General features: G+C 41.5%; 1 protein-coding gene across 1 annotated transcript in view; it reads left to right on the forward strand.

The window, feature by feature from the left end:
• Positions 1 to 15904: 15904 nt before the first annotated feature.
• LOC117867266 (collagen alpha-1(XXVII) chain B-like) overlaps positions 15905 to 17618 on the forward strand; it is a 261780-nt gene continuing 260066 nt past the window's right edge. The window contains exon 1 of the mRNA XM_034752150.1: positions 15905 to 16082. The gene's annotated coding sequence lies outside the window, so the exon portion shown is untranslated. The remainder of the gene's footprint in view (positions 16083 to 17618) is intronic.

Consider the following 17618-nt stretch of genomic DNA (forward strand, 5'->3'; position numbering starts at 1 on the left):
GATTGGGGCCTAAGTTGGATAAACATAGGACATTTATTACAATGGATGGGGGAAGGGGCTTAAAGAAGGATGAAGATTTAAATGAAGATAAAGTTACATAGTTGCATGTAACTGGATGTACTGCCCCTTTCAGAGCTCCGTTGTGAGAGTGATTGTAGGAGGGAGATGAGGTTCTGAAGGGGCTGAGACAGGCAAAGGGAAAAGGCTCTGGGAACTGTAGCAGAGGAACTGCTTTTGTTTTAATGATTTGCTGAAGTTTTACGTTGAAGAATACAACTGGACCCTGAAAGAGAAATGGGTAGGGCAGTGAGTCCAACCTGAACAAGGGGAAATGAAGGCAGCGGTTAGCACCATAGGGTAAGTGGCGTTGCTACAATGCCTCTAGATAAAATGTACTCTGTGCCTTTACCACTGCACTGCTGGCCTCACGTTTGAGTGTATACGCTGAAGCAGGCTGCAACAGGATTACGCTGAAATTGTGGTGGATCATCATGATGTACATAGTGTATCCCCTAGCACTGGAAGTGTGTTCTGGCCAGTATGTCTGATCCATTAAGCAGCAGACAGGCGGTAAGCATCTGAAACTAATATCAGCACACTTTCCCTTCAGAACACACTAATAAAATAACATCCTGGGCGTATGAAAGGGCTGCCATCCAACCAAACACAACATGTGCACTCTGTTCCTTAATATAGTAATATACAATGCACAAAAATTAATGCTGAGAACCAAAGATCTCAAAGCATTTGGTAAAGGTTAAGCAAGCCTCTCAAAGCCTGTGTGGTGCGTCTGCTTTAAAGACCAGGGTGACCTAGGTGAATGTTGAAATTTACTTTTTAATATGGCTAAAATATTTGAACCTTAGGTGGCGTTCCAGACAGACGCCAGCCATGTGGCAATACAAATGCTTACTCACCCTTCTGAATTCTGTATCTCTGAAAACTCCAGAGGGACTTAAGAGATGCTCTTGGCTGTTTCAAGCCTAGTTATCTACTTGGTTATTATACTTGGGTTTTCTCCCACACGTACTAACCCCCGTCACTTCATAATTTTGGAGCACTTTTTCACCATGAAATTTTCTCAGAAGTAAGGGAGTTTGCGCCAGAAGCTTAGACGCCTTGTTGGTCCTGGTTGGTGTCCAGAAAAACCTTCATAAGGTGCTGTACTGTGTGCCAGCCAGCTGACAGAAAACCTCCTTTCAGAACCACTCACTTTTTACAGGGATAGTTTATTTGGTGATTTCCATAAAGCTGCCCATAAAAAGTAATTATATCAGATGGCCTGAATTCTATGGCTCTTTTAATTATTTGTTTTATTATGTGATAATGAATATTTATTGGAGGGTAGTTCTGTGTGGTTTTAAAAAATAATCCTAAAAATGTTGTTTGCATTTTCTGAAAGTTCTCCCCAGTCTTTGTATAACTTGACTCCATAGGGAACTGTCAAATGTGTTGCAGAGATTGACTTGAATTTGGTCTGCTCTGACCCCTTCTGTGGGAAGAGTGACCGAGCAGGAAAGGCGAATGTGCTGATTTTTGCAGGTTGGGAGGATGTACTTTTCCAAGGTTCTGCGTGAGCTTGACTTGCTACCTGTGATAAGGTACCATGCTCTTCTGTGGAGAAATGCCGAACCCTTTATTAAGGCATGTTATCTTCTCCTTCGAGGAATACAAGGTGCCAGACGCACTGGAGCAAGTGGCAACTACACCTTATTCAAAATTGCCTCTCTGGATGTTTACAGCTTCCTCAGTTGCTGTCCTTTCTTGAACCTTTTTATTTTGAGGGGGTGGGAGATTGAGAGGGGTTGGAACAATTCCCAAGCTACACATGAGTTCCGCAGTTTCTCTTGATCCATCTCAGCCTGGTTTGTGACCTAGAAACTGTTTTGGTTCCAGTGGCTGATCTAGCAATGGATGAGGGAAAACGTGTCATAATATTGGATGGGATTTTCAAAAGCCTATGGAATGGGCCTAACTCTGCTCCATGGAAGTTCAGGGGAGGTTTTGCCCCTGGCTTCACTGGGAGCAGAGTTAGGCCAACTTGGGGTGATCTTGAAAATTCCACCCATAATGTCTATTTACTATTAGCCATGAAGTATAGTTGACTCGCTTGTGGGACCTACTTGGGTGGATGGAATGGCCCTTTAGTAGATAGACTCCTTCCTCTCTTGTAGGAACTGCAGGCTAGTTCTGGGAAGCTACTCATTTTCTTTCTCTTTCTTTCCTCCTCAGTTGGTCCTGCAGGGCTCAGTCCCTTCTCCTGTGTATGTGAAGATGCTAGGGAGATGCAGTGTCCCCAGTATGTTGATAACAGTCATGTCTGCATCTTCTTTTTGTCTGGTCCAGATATTGCAGTATCCTACTGTCTGACCGGGCAGTGTGTGACCAAGTGTGACTCTCTCCCAGTGAGAGAGCAGTGATGCTTGTTGACAGAGGAAAGTGCTTGGGTGAAAGAGGGTGTCTGCATCATCTATTATGGGAGTCGGCAAACCTTTTGCTAAAATGTTTTGGAGCCTCAGGTGTCCATTCCTGCTTCTGGATTTTCAGGTGCAAGAAGTCACACTCAGTGACCTTTATGATCTATGGCTAACTAGGCTGCTGCAAAACCTTTCTGTCATGGGCCTCACAAGGATAATCCATGGTTTTGTCTCCAGACTATACTACTGTTACATACTGTGCTTCTAGCTGTCATTGAAGATATTGGAAGCTCCAGCTAATGCAGGATGAAGCTGTCTTCCTGATTAAGTAGGCTGAGTCAGATATGCACAAGTATGTACACGGGCCTCTTGAGTGCAATGCAAAGTGTTGGTGGTGATCTTTAACGCCTTGAAGGAGCTCAGACTCCGGTATCGGATGCTTCTAGCCCAGTATCCCATTGCAGATGGTAAGATCAGATGGATGGTTCTTCTTAGTTCCTGGAGTTGAACTCTTCAGAACCAGCCATAAAGGTTGTCTTGGTTCTGAAGCTTGTTCCCTTTGGCTGCTAGCCAGAATCCATGGCTGGGGTGACCAAGTAAGTGTCTTGCATCATGCCTTGATCTCCCTTCTTTGTTTAACATTATTATTATTTCTGGCAGAGGGATAACCTTGTAACTGCTGATGCACACCCAATGTAAACCTCAGCCTCACTTTCTCCTCTAACTAGGCTGTTTCTAGGGTTTCCATGTAAGGCTCTTACCCCATTTCCTTTTATATACTGGTTGGCGCTAACTGGACTCACCTGCCAGCATGACTCAGCAATAATTGCTCTGTCTTAGTGCAGTGATTTAGCACCTGAGCCTAGTGTGACTCAGCAGACGAGCCCTGCTTTTCTAAACAAGGTCTTAGATTCTGCTACCCCATGACCTTCAATCCATAGCAGAGTGCTCATTGGGGAAGGGCCAGGTATTGTCCTCGATCCATGGAAGAATTCCAGTGGGTGCCAATTGTACTTATGAGCTTGGATCAGGGGGAGTCTGACTTTGATCCACTTTAGCAAGCTTGAAATCAGAGGCAGTGCTGATGCTTTTTTCAAGCTCAGTTTCCTTGTTCAAAACCATTATCTCTGGTCTCTCTTTGGAGAGTGAAAACTTTCTGGAGGCTTCACTTCCCCCATGTACACAATGTGCATGGAGCACAGCTGCTGGCAGATCTGCATTGACACAGCATGACTCAGGTTTCCAGGTAAGGAGTGAAAGGGCCACCGGAGACAGGGTTCTTTCAAGAGAGGACTTTTATTGGCACAGACAGAAAGATGATGGATTTTCCTCCTCCCTTTCCTCTGCACAAATCTTCTTTTCTTGCCTAGTTCAAAGAGCCGCCTGACGAATGCTGTGGGAATTGCCTACTAGCAGGCGTGTGCTTGGTGATATTTTGAGCAGAGGCACGAGGACTGGGTGGGGTGGTGGCAAGGCACTCGCTGTTTGCCTGTTAGATGTGTCAGGCTGGTGTAACTTTTTGCAAAGAACTCTGCCATGTTACACGGCAGCTTTGTGGACAAGCTTAAATAAATGAGTGACTTATCCCACTGCCAAGCAGCATCAGTGGGAGGTCAGTATTTGATATTTCCACACCCAAAAAACAGCTCCAAGCTAGATTTACAGCACAAAATACCTATTCAGGCCTCTCCAGCCCTCTGTTTTCATTGACTTCCATCCTCTGTTTGCATATACAGAGCCCCTTCCTTGCTGAAAGAAAACAGTATTGCTGATAAGAGACAGCCTTATCTCAACACGTCAATGCACCACAACTAGGGTTTTGTGTACCCGTCTGATCCCTGTCACAATGTTAACAAACATCTAATATGGGAGTTTTATTTCCACTGTAAAGACGGCCCTGAGGGTGCTATGTGAAATGCGTTCTACTTTTCATTTATACTTCCCTCAGCAGTTCCTTCCTTCTTTAAATAAAGTCTTAAGATTCAGCCTTCTATTTATCCTGTCAACTACTTTTTAAACAAAGTCCTTGGCTATACTGTATATAGATATTTACATTTTCAATATTCTCTGCTGAGATAAATTACTAGCCTTTGCCACTTTCAAAGGATTATCTAGCACTGCATTTCTGTCTAAATAATCACAGTGGGATGTCCTTAAAAACTAAATATGTACCCCCTCCCAGCAGGAATAATTAAATGTACTGTGGTGTTTCCATTCCAGGTATAGGGACCATGACAAATACCACAGTCAAGGTAAATACTGTGTTGATGTAAATATTGGGATTTTTAATGGTGCTGCATGTGTGGCATGTGTAAAGGTTAAGGGACAAAAAGTGTATGAGGTCTGTACCTCAAAGGGCCTGGGAGGTAACTCAGAATAATATGCATAGGACTGCTTGAGGTGCTCAGCATCTTGCAGGATTAGGCCCTAGCATACGAAGGCTTTGTGAAAGAGGAAGGTCTTGCAGAAAGAACTGCCAGAATGTTTCTGTCCTATGTACTTCTAGAGCGCCTTCCACGCTAGAGACCATCAGAGCACTTTGTAGACACTAATGAACGAAGCTTCAACAGACCTGTGAGATAGAGGAATCAAGGTGCAGAAGTTAAAGGAACTGCTCCAGGCCACGTGGCAAGTTGGTGTTAGCACTCAAGATTAGTTCTCTGGAGATCTTAGTTTCCAGCATGGCATTGAATCACTAGTCCATTCTGTCGCCCTACTCAAAATCTGATGCAGCTTCTATTTATTTTGATTTTAACACAGACCTATATTTAAAAACAAACCCACCTGTCACAGGCTCTAGTCAACCTTCATAGGTAATTAATACTAAAGTTGGTTGGAAAATGGGGGGGGTTTCCTCCACAGAATTTCAATTTTGGGGGATGAAAATTTGAAAACTGAACAATGTGGCTGAAAAAAAATTGATTCAGAAATGGCACAGTGCTGCCTTATGTTACCATTTTTCCACATAGACTGGACTCCCTAGGTCGACTACATCTCTCATAAGACACCATGATCTCCCCATTGGGCAAGAGGCAGTGGATCATGGAAAATCATGGGAGATGTAGTCTGTGCAGGAAGCCTAGCCTATAGAGGAGAAAAGGGATATAAGGCAGTTGAACTACAACTCCCATGAGGCACCGCGACAGCATAGCCAAATTAAACAAAAAAAATTTTTTTGGATTTCTTTGGGGGGGGTTGTTTTTGTTTGGGTTTTTTTTAGGAAAAATCAAAATTTTCCATGGAAAGCAAACACTTGTCTAAACAAATGTTTAATGGTTAACCCAATTTTCCTTCAAAACACTTTAGAGAGAGAATTTTCGATCAGCCCTAGTTAAAATTACAATGCAGTCCACATCTTTTAAATGTCCCTATCTTTGCTTCTGCAAAACTCAAATCCCCTGCAAATATATATAGAGAGAGACCTCCACCTACCCCAGACCCTTGCCCAAATTACTGGACTTTGCAATACACCATAAAGATCAACAAATTTGGGCTTTACCGGACCAAGGGCTATTTTAAACACACTTAGACATCAGCTAGTGCTCCCAGTAAACAGAAATCTGAACTATTTCATTGTTTCATCAAACTCCCTCATTAATACTGATGCAGACCAATAAAAGCCAAGTAACATAGGTGTAATATGTTTTGTTCATAGGCATGTAAAAAGCAATAGAGGGTCCTGTGGCACCTTTAAGACTAACAGAAGTATTGGGAGCATAAGCTTTCGTGGGTAAGAACCTCACTTCTTACCCACAAAGCTTATGCTCCCAAAAGAAATCATGCTCACTTCTTACCCAGGAAGAAGTGAGGTTCTTACCCACGAAAGCTTATGCTCCCAATACTTCTGTTAGTCTTAAAGGTGCCACAGGACCCTCTGTTGCTTTTTACAGATTCAGACTAACACGGCTACCCCTCTGATACTTGAGATCCTAGGCATGTGTTTCATACTGGGGGGAAAATGCAACCTCTGGGCCCAGTGTGCAAATGGAGGCCATAAAGTGGTGTCCAGATCACACAACTGGATACTCAAATTGTTCCTTGCTAGTACACACAGTCCGTTTTCCCTGATCAAGGGTGGATGTAAGTGTCCAAATGCCTTACTTGGATTTCCTATTTTAATAATTCTGTAGGGCCCTGTAATGTACATAAGCACATGAATAATTTTAAGCACCTCAGCCGTCTCTTGACTTCAATGGAATTACTCCATGTAATGGCACTTGCAGTCTGTAGATCTCAAACGCTTTACAAAGAGGGTTAAGTATCTTTGTTCCCATTTTGCAGATGTGGAAACAAAGGCACGGAGAGCCCAGCCTCTAGAGGAGAACTGGGACATAAGGCAACCAAACTACAATTCCCACAAGTTGCAATGACTTGCCTGAAGTCAAACACCAATGGCTTTTGTAAATCACAGAGCTGGGCATAGAACTTGGGTCTCTTTATCAGTCTGGTGTTGTACACATTATATCCTGCTGTCCATATTTATTGCTAATGCTACTCAAGCTTCAATAGTGTCTTCAAAGGCTGCTAACTCGACTTTCCTACAAACGAAAGTAGTGTATATACCCTTCCAGTTTACAGTTCTGCTTGTAGCTCTGCATAGAGAGCCAGATCCAACTTCCAGTCAAGTCAATGGAAAAGCTCCCAGTGGCTTAAATGGGAGTTGGATCTGGCCCATAGGCCCTGATTCACAAAGGCATTTAAGCACATTTCTAACTGGACTTCAATGGAATTACCCATGTGCTACAAGTCAGGCACATGCTTGTGTACCTTGCTGATTGGGAGACATATTTAGAAAGCACCACACATTTTTAGTGCTTTGTGAACAACTATCTTAATATTTCTGACCTTTATTCTTGGGAACAGCTTTGTATCCCACTTCCACACTTTAATGCATTAGGCATAATGACTCTTTAATATAATATAATTGCAAGTGGACTGAAACCTTTAAGTGGCCAAGGGCCAGAATAGAGAACTCTCTAGATCTGATATTTTCAGCTTTATATTCTGCCTCTCTTTCGTCTGCTATTTTTTTAAATCTCCAATGAATAGAAGGCTTCATCTTTGTAAACGACATCAGGACAACACACACATGAATTGACTCCACCACAAGCTCCTCAGTAACACTCTCACTGTTTGGGGGAAGTAAATATGTGAATTTCAAAAGGTCGTTCTGTGTGGAGAATCTGTTTGGACTTGAACAGGAAGTGGGGAGCAGGCATATAGGTAGAAATATTAATGAAGTTTTTTATAAAGGCTTCATTCAAGGCTTTCAAAGAAAATATAACTCTTATGGGACCCACAGTTTATCTGCCAAGTCCAAGAATCTGGCTGGAATTTAAAAAAAATATTTAAAGGTCTGCACAAGAAGTGAAGAGTAAATGACAGACCTACCTACAAAGTCACACATGAAATGTAAAGAGATTGCAGCTATCAGAAGAGAGCAAGGTCTGCAGACTAAGGTTTGGGGTGTTCAAGTCCATGTGTGTTGGGGTATACTGGTGTGATTAAATTATAGGTCCTTCATGTTGTCTTACATTAGTGTGTGTGTAGAGGGCAGACCTAATTGAGCTAGTGGGGATTACACTAAATGAATTACATACTCTTCCAAGTGGCAGGCCTATATAAGAGGATGAGAACCTACTACTATATTGCTAATGAAGTTACTCCTTTAGCTCAAGTGGTAAAGGCTCATGGTTTTGATGACCGAAGCATGAAATTGTTGCATTCACGCAGTGCTTGTTTCTTAAAAGAAACAGTGAAAACTGTAAGTATTGTTAGGAACAAGGTTAAATAGAGGTACTAGAGCTGCCAGTTGTGGGAGCCAAGACAAAAGTTTTATCAAGTGAACTGGACCAGAATATTGGAGAATACACTGAAGGAACAGATATGTGCTGGTATAGGGTGACCTAATAGGGAAGGTCATCAATCTCTAATGGGCCTGTTCCATTTCTAACTTAATTGATTTCCCAAATAATTACTTTGGCTCAGAAATGTCCAGGCCACTTGTTTAGTGAAATGGTTTCCTTCACAGCAGAATGGAAGGGTCATCTCTGCTCCTTGAATTAAGGTTAGATGATGCTTTAACACAGGGGTCAGCAACCTTTCAGAAGTGGGGTGCCGAGTCTTCATTTATTCACTCTAATTTAAGGTTTCACATGCCAGTCATACATTTTAACGTTTGTAGAAGGTCTCTTTCTGGAAGTCTATAATATATAACTAAACTATTGTTGTATGTAAAATAAATAAGGTTTTTAAAATGTTTAAGAACTTCATTTAAAATTAAATTAAAATGCAGAGCCCCCCGGACCGGTGGCCAGGACCCAGGCAGTGTGAGTGCCACTGAAAACTAGCTCACGTGCTGCAGGCGGCCTACCCCTGCTTTAACATCTCACCCTGAGGAGGTGTACAGCTGGGTTGCCCAGGAAGAGCCTGCATAAGGAACTGACTCAGAGGTTCAATTATTTCCATAATCCCATGCTTTTGGGGTTAATAATCTGTTACTGGCTCTTTCCTTATATGTGCTTTCCCTTTTGCCTCTGTAGGGCCATACTATCTAGACCATACCACTGATGCCAATGGAAATTGTACGCTACTAAGCAGAAGAGAGTAGTTATGGATTGTGATTAAGGGGGAAAACTTCCTACAACTGGACTCTGCTACAAGATTCTTGACCATGGAATTCATGGTCCTTTCCTCTAATGTGCCTTAACCAGCATCTCGTAGGGAAGGAAAAAGCAAAATCTCAACTATAAAACACACAACCTTTTTCTTTGCTACATTTCCTGAAGCATCCATTCGCAGTCTCTGATATGCTTGCACATTTTTTTACTTGTACCCTATAGATTAGCTCTGCCAGAACTATTAATATTACTGATCATTTCCCAGAGTGCACTGCTTGAAAATACACACGATAACTTTCTTTTCTCTCCCTTTCTAGAGCAAGGCTGTGTGTTGCACTGTGCATGGCTTCGGACCTCACAGCCTGGTTACCAAAGCATAGGTTGCCAGCATAAAAACTTGACTCTTTTGCTTCCAGACATCTCTTCCTCTCCCCAACTTGGCGTACCAGTGACTTTCAAAGTACTCCTTTTAGAAGCCCTCTCCCTAAATGGAATGCATGGGTGGCAGTGTGTTTACTCTCTATTTTGGGGCAATGTTGTTTGCTTTCTGTCCAAGTCTTCTAAGGTGTGCCCATGTACTAACGTGAATGTGATGGGTACCCTTTATAAGTGCATGTACAGGAAAGATGACCTTAAATTATTTCTACTGCAGTAGCACTTGGAGGCCACAATTTGGATCATGGCCCCGTCATGTGAAGTGTGTAGGAAAAAAAATGGTCCCTGCCCAAAATCACTTACAAGAGACTGCAGATGGATACAGTAACACATGGGGCAAACATAAGTAACCGTGAGATGATTACAATTCGTTTAAGTATTTTTCACCTCCACTTTAAAATTGGGTAACTGAGGTATAGAGAGATTAACTGACTTGCCCAAGGATTCTCACAAAGAGTCTGTTGCAGAGACCTAGATCTTAAACCCAAATCTCCTGGATCCCAGTCCAAAATATTGACCACAGATCATTCTTCCTTTGTCTAAAACCCTAATACTGCAAAAACTTAAGTATGTGATTAACTCCACAATGAGCCTGTTCACATGCATAAATGTTTTGCAAGACTGTGGCCTAAATAACATACATCTGAAAAATTTCAGGATGAAATCCTGAACCTACTGAAGTAAACTGATTTCAGCAGGGGCAGAATTTCCTCCTAGGCCTTGTTTTTAGGACAAGGAACAGAATATTAGAGAAAGAACAAACACCATATAGGTTTTTTTTTCTGTTTAGAGAAATGAACAGATGCATTTTTGTAAATCAGAGGTAAACGAGACATTTTATGCTGTAAGCTTTAAAAATCTTGCATCGTTCTATGAACACCTCTGCTATGATATTTGCATAGAATTATTTTTAGACAGGTAGAGAATGTTGTTTCTACAGTTTTCAATCCAACATGTTTTATTATGAATTCATGAGCTTCTTTGGTGCTCTGTTCCACTCTAAGAAAAATAAAACAAAAAATCACACACGCTAATCTTTTACCCTTTACTTTTTTTTTCTTCATATGAGGTCATGAAATATCAATTACTGTCCATGTCTAGAAAGACTAAGACCTAGCAGAAATTTGAAATAAGTTCATATTCACTTTTATATTCATACTTTTTTTTAATACCAAAAGGGAACATTGCATCATCTAATCTGACTTCTGTATAACATAAAAAGAAAGTACTTAGATTGTAAACTCTTTGGGACAGGGCCCATGTTTTTGTTTTGTACAGCATCTATCACAATTGGTCCACGTCCATGACTGAGGACCTAAGACACTAGTGCAATACAAATAATAAATTAACAGTACTGGGGTTCTAGGTAGTTACCATGTAATACTGCAGGCTACCAACAGATGACTCATTTTGGTGAAGGTTGGACTCTAGAATAAAAAGCAAAAGTGGGACAGGAAGTTGTTGCTGACAGCTGACATAGCTATTTCCTGACTTTGTCAAATGTGCAACAGTAAAGCCTGTTTGAGAACATACTTCTCTATCTAGTCAGACCTTATTTACTTAGACTGCTAGGATATGAAGCAAGGATCTGGGTCAGGTGTGTACATGAGTGGTGCTGGCAGTAGCTGGAAATACGACCTGCCTCCAAGATGTGGCACGGTTGTGTGATGGTACTTAAATTTCACTCTAGGCAAAAGACACTCGGGGACTGCTCTCCTATTTGTTTCTCTCCTTAGGCTGTGAGTTCTTTAGAGTAAGGACTGCTTTCCTTGACTTTTTGGAAACTGCCAAGCATAGAGTGGGTGCAGCTACAAATAAAATAAGGAAAACATGCAAATAGTCTCTCTGGCTTTGTCCTGACTACCCAGAAAGGTATGCGTTCACCATGGGATAACAAACGTTACCTAGCCTGCTGGAAATCCCTAGTAGAGACAAAAAGCTGTAGCTTTTACCGCTCAATAAACCAGGCAGGCTCAACCATGGGTGGAGGCATATTGCTGACCTTACATAGCTACCTCATGGTAAAAACTACAGTGCCTTTCTCCACTAAGATTTGACAGTGAGATAACTATGGTGTGTTAGTTATTTTGCAATTAAAAAAAACCTGACCATGCGTGCACACACCTTTTTTGCAGTGAAGACACAGTCTATGAGCAGGACGATATCTACCCTTGGGTCAAAGAGGCAGAGCAGCTTTGCTGTTACTGTGGGACTGATTCTGATCTCACTTACCCTACTGTAACTCCATAGCCATTGCTGGAGTTATTCCTGATTAACACCACGGTAAATGAGTTCACAAGTAGGCTCCTTATCTGTAACTTAATGTGTGGTGACAGCTTAGATAAATAATAGTTTAGGAGTGCGTCCTATGAACTCTGTGTAGCCCCACTGTGTTCTGTCACACCGGTCATGTTCTTTTCTCGTGATACCTCTGACCTATGTGTTCTAACCCATTTTCTCAGGATGTGGATATGTGCTGGGGCGGTTACTAGAATACAGTGGCTTTGCTGGCATAGTGCCCTCAATCTCACCTTCTTCTGCCACCACAAATTCTCGCTACTAGCAGAGCACGGCTAGCTGCTCCTTTACTTCTGTTACATATGGTGAAATCCTGGCTCCATTGAAGTCAATAACAAAACTCCCATTGACTCCAACGGGGCAAGCTTTCTCTATTTCCGGTGCTGAAGGATACAAGTTCCATTCCCATCACCCATTCCTTAATGCTAATGACTGCATCACCTCTGACCTATCAGTGGGTACACAGATACAATAGTGATGAGTTTGGTATAAATAACTACTAAAGTGATAGGAATGTCAGGCATGCTCAAACAACTTATAAGCCCTAAAACTGATAAACTTCTTTTTGCTGTATCTCTTCTTATCATCATTAGGGTTATGGTTAGCATTGACTCCATTACATTTTATGGATACAAATCATTTCAGTGGCACATTGTGTATAGAACTACCTTGAGTCATAGCCTAGCCCAACTTAACAAGGGATGTTTGAGTCATAATCCTCTCCGGCCATGACTTTATCTTCATAAGATCTCTGTTCTTCAGCTTGGTGAAAGACCAAAATATCGCTATGTGCAGAATTTAAAAGTAAAAAGGTGGGGGGGATACTCCCTCAGCACTTGGGCTTCAAATAGACCAAGAGGATTCCCAAGAAACACAGGCTAGAAATAGATAATAAAATCAGTAAGGAGGCTGTGTTCCAGAGTAAGCCATAAAGAGAGAAGTCAAGAGTTATTCAGGGTATCTTATTTTGTAGACTAAGGAAATCGTATGAAAATGGCCTCTCTGTCTAAATGGTTTTTTGTGTGTGTGTGAGAGAGAGAGACTCCAGTCACTGAAACACCCAAGACAGGGTGCATATTTTGGCCCATTGGATAAACAGAGCCTAACATGAGTAGCAACATCTGATTCCCTCCCTTGCTATATAAACTGGTGGTGATTCATCCAGTTTTCAATAGAAAGGCCACCAAGCTGGCTGAAATATATTTGGGACTAGTTTTGTGGAATAAAAAGATCAACTCAGGACAGCAAAGCAATGACTAGATGCCAACACTCCGTGGTGGGCACAGAGACTGGTAACTTGTCTTGTAAGCGGTCAGATTGCCTGGCAGAAAGGAAAGACGCTTGAAACTGCTGATGATTTGGCAAAAGAGAACTTGGGCCCACTGTGGTGGTGCAATGTTTTCCTATCTGTTCTATTAAAAGTTTCCATACGTTGTTTTTTAAAACACTCTATAAGTTAGATAAATAGCACAGAAGCTGTTTGGACAGGAAAGTGTCATTTAAAAAGTAAGCTAGCAAAAATGATGGCTCTTAGCCAAATTAATAACACAATGTGACTAAAAACGTCTCTCCTCATGTAACTCTTGCAGCGCTATCAAAACAACAAATAGCAGCAGCGACTCATTCTGTGGAGTCCATTAGTGCCTATGCAGAGTGTATTATGCACTCTGTATCTTGCTGCCTTACTTCTTAGCTAGGATGAATCAGACAGTATTGTCTGTGACTTCAGGGGAGTTACCGTTTATGGGCTTTAATTCTATGCTGTGGAAAGACATATGGACACTTTAAGATTTATAGTGGAATTCAGGGGGCTCCAGAGAACTACTAGAGAGAGCATTTCCGTTCTTCCCCTGTAAAACTGATCATGATTGTGACAGCTTTCAGAAATAATCTAAAGTGCTCATTTATTATAACAGGAACATCTCTGGTTCCAGCTTTTTTTTTCTGATTGAGCAATGTCCAGAGACTTTTGTAGGTGGAAGAGGTAGTTGAATCAAAGAGTATATGACAGGCATACAGATGAGTTCAAGCTGCTAAATTCAAATCCAGAGACACATTTAAACCAAGCTTTGAGGGTGTTTTGGATTCCTGGTTGCAGTTCTGTAGAGAGCAGGAGTGCATGTGAGCTGGGATCTGGACTGAATATGAATTTTATGTTTAAAAACTAGAGACTAACTCCAAATCTTTTCTGACAGCTCCGTTTGTTTTCCTACATTTCTATTTATCTAAATTCATTTTGAAAGCAGGAAATACGAGATTAAAAACTAAGCAAACCTTATTGCTGAAGGAAATGGGGTGGGGGAACACCCAAATCTCTGACTATTTGTCCAGCCTCCTGAAGAGTAAACAACTGTAAGAATGTGCAAACTTTGTTTTCTGGACTAATTATTCAAAGCTGGGGGTTTACAGCTTGCTGAGAATTATTTGATAGAAAATTTAAAACTCCCTAACTCTGCCATCTCATTCCCCTGTGCCCTCTCTCTATCCCAACTCCTTCCTTCCTTTGAGTACTATTGACACCCATAAAGGTCCCAGATGTGATCACTGGGGTGGAATTAGAACCTGACTTGACACCCTTCAACGGGTGCCTTATGTGGGGCCTGATCCAAAACACATTGAAGTATATAGGATTCTTTCCATTAACTTCAACAGGTTTTGGATCAGACCCTATGTTTGCACACTTTATTTTGAAGTTTAATTCACTTTGTAGAGTGCTTTGAGATTCTCAGGTGGTATGTGCTCAGGAAGGGCTGATTCTTAAGCAGTGACTTTTCTTACTCATTTTGTACCTGTATTTTTTTCATCTCTCTAGGTTTCTGTACCGTGCTCTCCATGTAGTATCTAAAAGGAGTGATTATTTTCCCCCTAGAAATGCAATAAAATATGCCTATTATCCACATTCTGGTAATTTATAACCAAAGAAGAATGTACTTAGCTTGGTTTGCTTTGGGAAATCTGTTTTTGTACCTCTTCTTTGCTTTTAAGTCCAGAAGGGACAATTGCAATTATCTACTCTGACCTCTTTCATAGTACAGGCTGTAGAATTTTATCCAGTGACTTCCTACGTGTAACCCAGTTGAGGAAAGTAATGTATTCAATACTCAATTCTCTGTTTAAATGTGTCCATTATAACTGAAGAGCATTATATTTCTGTGAATGTGTACTTCTGGGAACATCATCTGAAAGCTTAATCATTGCTCTAGGGCCAGTTGGAGTCTCCACATCCAAACATCCGCACATTTTTGGAGTGTTGGGAAGTGAATTGTTGTTATCCAGATCTGAATTTCACAACTGGCCTGTGTAAACAGAGATCCAATTACTAGCACAAGCAAACAGGAAGATATAATCTTGGTATGGGAAGTTTCTCATGGGCCAGATTTTTCAAAGGTTTTTAGGTGCCTAAAGATGCAGATGGGCACCTAGTGGGATTTTCAAATTTTAGGCACCTAAATCCCATTGATTTCAATGGGAGTTGGGCACTTAACCTGCTTAGGCACATCTGAAAATCCCACTAGACATTTATCTGCATCTTTAGGTGCCTAAATACCTTTGAAAATCTGGCCTGATGCCTCTGAGCAAGCCCCGTGTGAACTAGACATTTCCAGAAGCTGGAGCGGACTGTATCTGAGCTGGGTTCTTGTGCAGACAAAGGTAGGATGGAGAGAAACCACAGTACTTATCTCCTTCGTTCGTTACTAAATGTTGCCTCTACCATGAGCCACACAAGATGCACAGAGCCCTCTTCTCCCGCAGTGTGACCAGAGTACAGGAACCACCCACATCCTATTGCATGAAAACTGGGCCACTGCATTCGAATTGAAAAGGCGTGTGTGTGTTTGAAGCCCATTCCTAGTGAAATTATACTTCTAATATAGCAAAACTCCCATTTATTTCAATGGCTAAGAGTCAGGCCCCTATAGACTTTTTTGTAATGACCAATCAATTCCCACTGCTCAGAATCCTTTTTAACTGATCCTCTGAGCTTTTTTTTTTTTTTTTTTTTTTTTTTTTGTGCTCTACTAATTTAATGCACTAATTTGGCACATACAAGGTGGAGCCCGTGATATCCTGTTCCTGAGGAAGGAACATCAGGGAACACTGCAGCCCACTGTTCCAACCTTAGGCATATTTACTTGAATTAGAAAGTGCACTTGTTGAGTCCTCAATTAATTAGGTAAAGCTACATCTACTGAAAACAGATGAAAGAGCTACTGTGTGGGAGGAAGAAGAAAAAACCTAAAGAATGAAAGGGGAAAGATAATAGGAGTGCTGAAAAACAAATGGTGTTAATGAAGCCAGAGAGTGATCTCAGGTATGGATCTGTTTAAAGCTTAAATTGTAGCTGCTGTTTTTTAAATTGGCTGTAGGTGAAGTTGCCACTGCTGTTCTGTAGGCTATTTGGTGTGATTTGGGGGGAGGTGTGTTTTAAAGCCGATCATGGAAAATACCTATGTGTTAATCTTCAGACTTAGTCCAGTAGTGCTTAAGGACCAACCATGAATAGGTCCCCATTGTGCTAGATGCTGTACAATCACAGATAACCATCCCTGCCCTGAGGAGCTTTCTATCTAAATAGCCAAGAGAGATACAGGGTGCGGGAATGGTAGAACACACAGGCAGAGCTAGGTGATTGCAGCAAATGACGTTAGTTCTATGGATTATTTTTTGTGTGTGGCTTTAGTTAGCAGGGGATAAGCTAACTAGAAACTGAAGGGATAGAGGACCTGGAATGGGCAGGGGTAGGTGTGGAGCGAAGCTGAGGTGAAGAGACTGTGTGGGGTGGGAAAGGAGAAGGTTGGACCAATCAGCACAGGGCAGGGAAAGTCCCCTCAAAACTGTAGAAAGTTCTCTGAAAGTTCAGAGGTCCCTGTCCTGCTTGACAGCTTCTGCAGCTGCTCCGACCAGCTGGAATCTCTGACTGGTTCCTCTCTACAGTTTTTCCCCCAAGGCTGCACAGGGATGGGCCCACTCGAAATCCAGCTCCTCCTCCTTCATTGTTTCTCCATATTTTGGGGGAGTTAGATGAAACCGGGATCCGTATATCATGTCTAATTCCCTACATTTATTCTGGGACAAACAAAAATCATGGATCCAAACATTCCCTTGGGGTTTTATTTTGGGGTTTTTTAGGGGGTGGGATGGTTTCAAAATCTGGATGTGGATCAAAATTTAGTAACACCGGTCTGTTTCTGAAAGGAAGTCATCAGTCCTTCTGGTTTGCAAGAGATTTTGAAAAGTCCCCCACCCCCACTTCATTTTACCACTTTTCCATTTTTATTCAGATCCAAAATCTCAAAGCGAAAGAGTCAAAATCCAGGTTCTAAGACAGAACTGTCAAGTTTCACTTGGTCACAATGCAAAAATATACACACAATATTGCTAACCCCACATGTTTAAAAAATTCCCGAATCATGAGATTATTTAAAAAAAAAAAACAATGATACATTTTGGGTTAATTTTATTTGCATTCTGGTTTCCAAGTCTTTGGGTACGTGTTTTCAAGCTCTTCTCCACACCCGTGAGAGAGACATAAACTTTTTTTTTTTTCTTTTTAAATGTATTCACCTGATTCCAGGAGCTGCGGCTTTAAGAAATGTGCCAAATATCATGAGAGTTGTGCTAAAATGATGATAGTTGACAACACCAACTGCATCTCCAAAATGAGAGGTTGATTGAAATCTTAGCCCAGGTCTGCTGGAAAGATTTTGTGAACCTTGGCAAAGTTTTGGCATTGACAGGCAAAGTGGCTGCAGGGTTTATTATAAAAGTTTATCTTTGTTCTAAACAACACTACTCAATCAAAAACCCATTTGGTGCATGGTTGTATTAAAGTAAAAAGGCTCCTTGT

The sequence above is a fragment of the Trachemys scripta genome, chromosome 17 (genome assembly GCF_013100865.1).
Source record: "Trachemys scripta elegans isolate TJP31775 chromosome 17, CAS_Tse_1.0, whole genome shotgun sequence".
Classification (NCBI taxonomy): Eukaryota; Metazoa; Chordata; order Testudines; family Emydidae; genus Trachemys; species Trachemys scripta.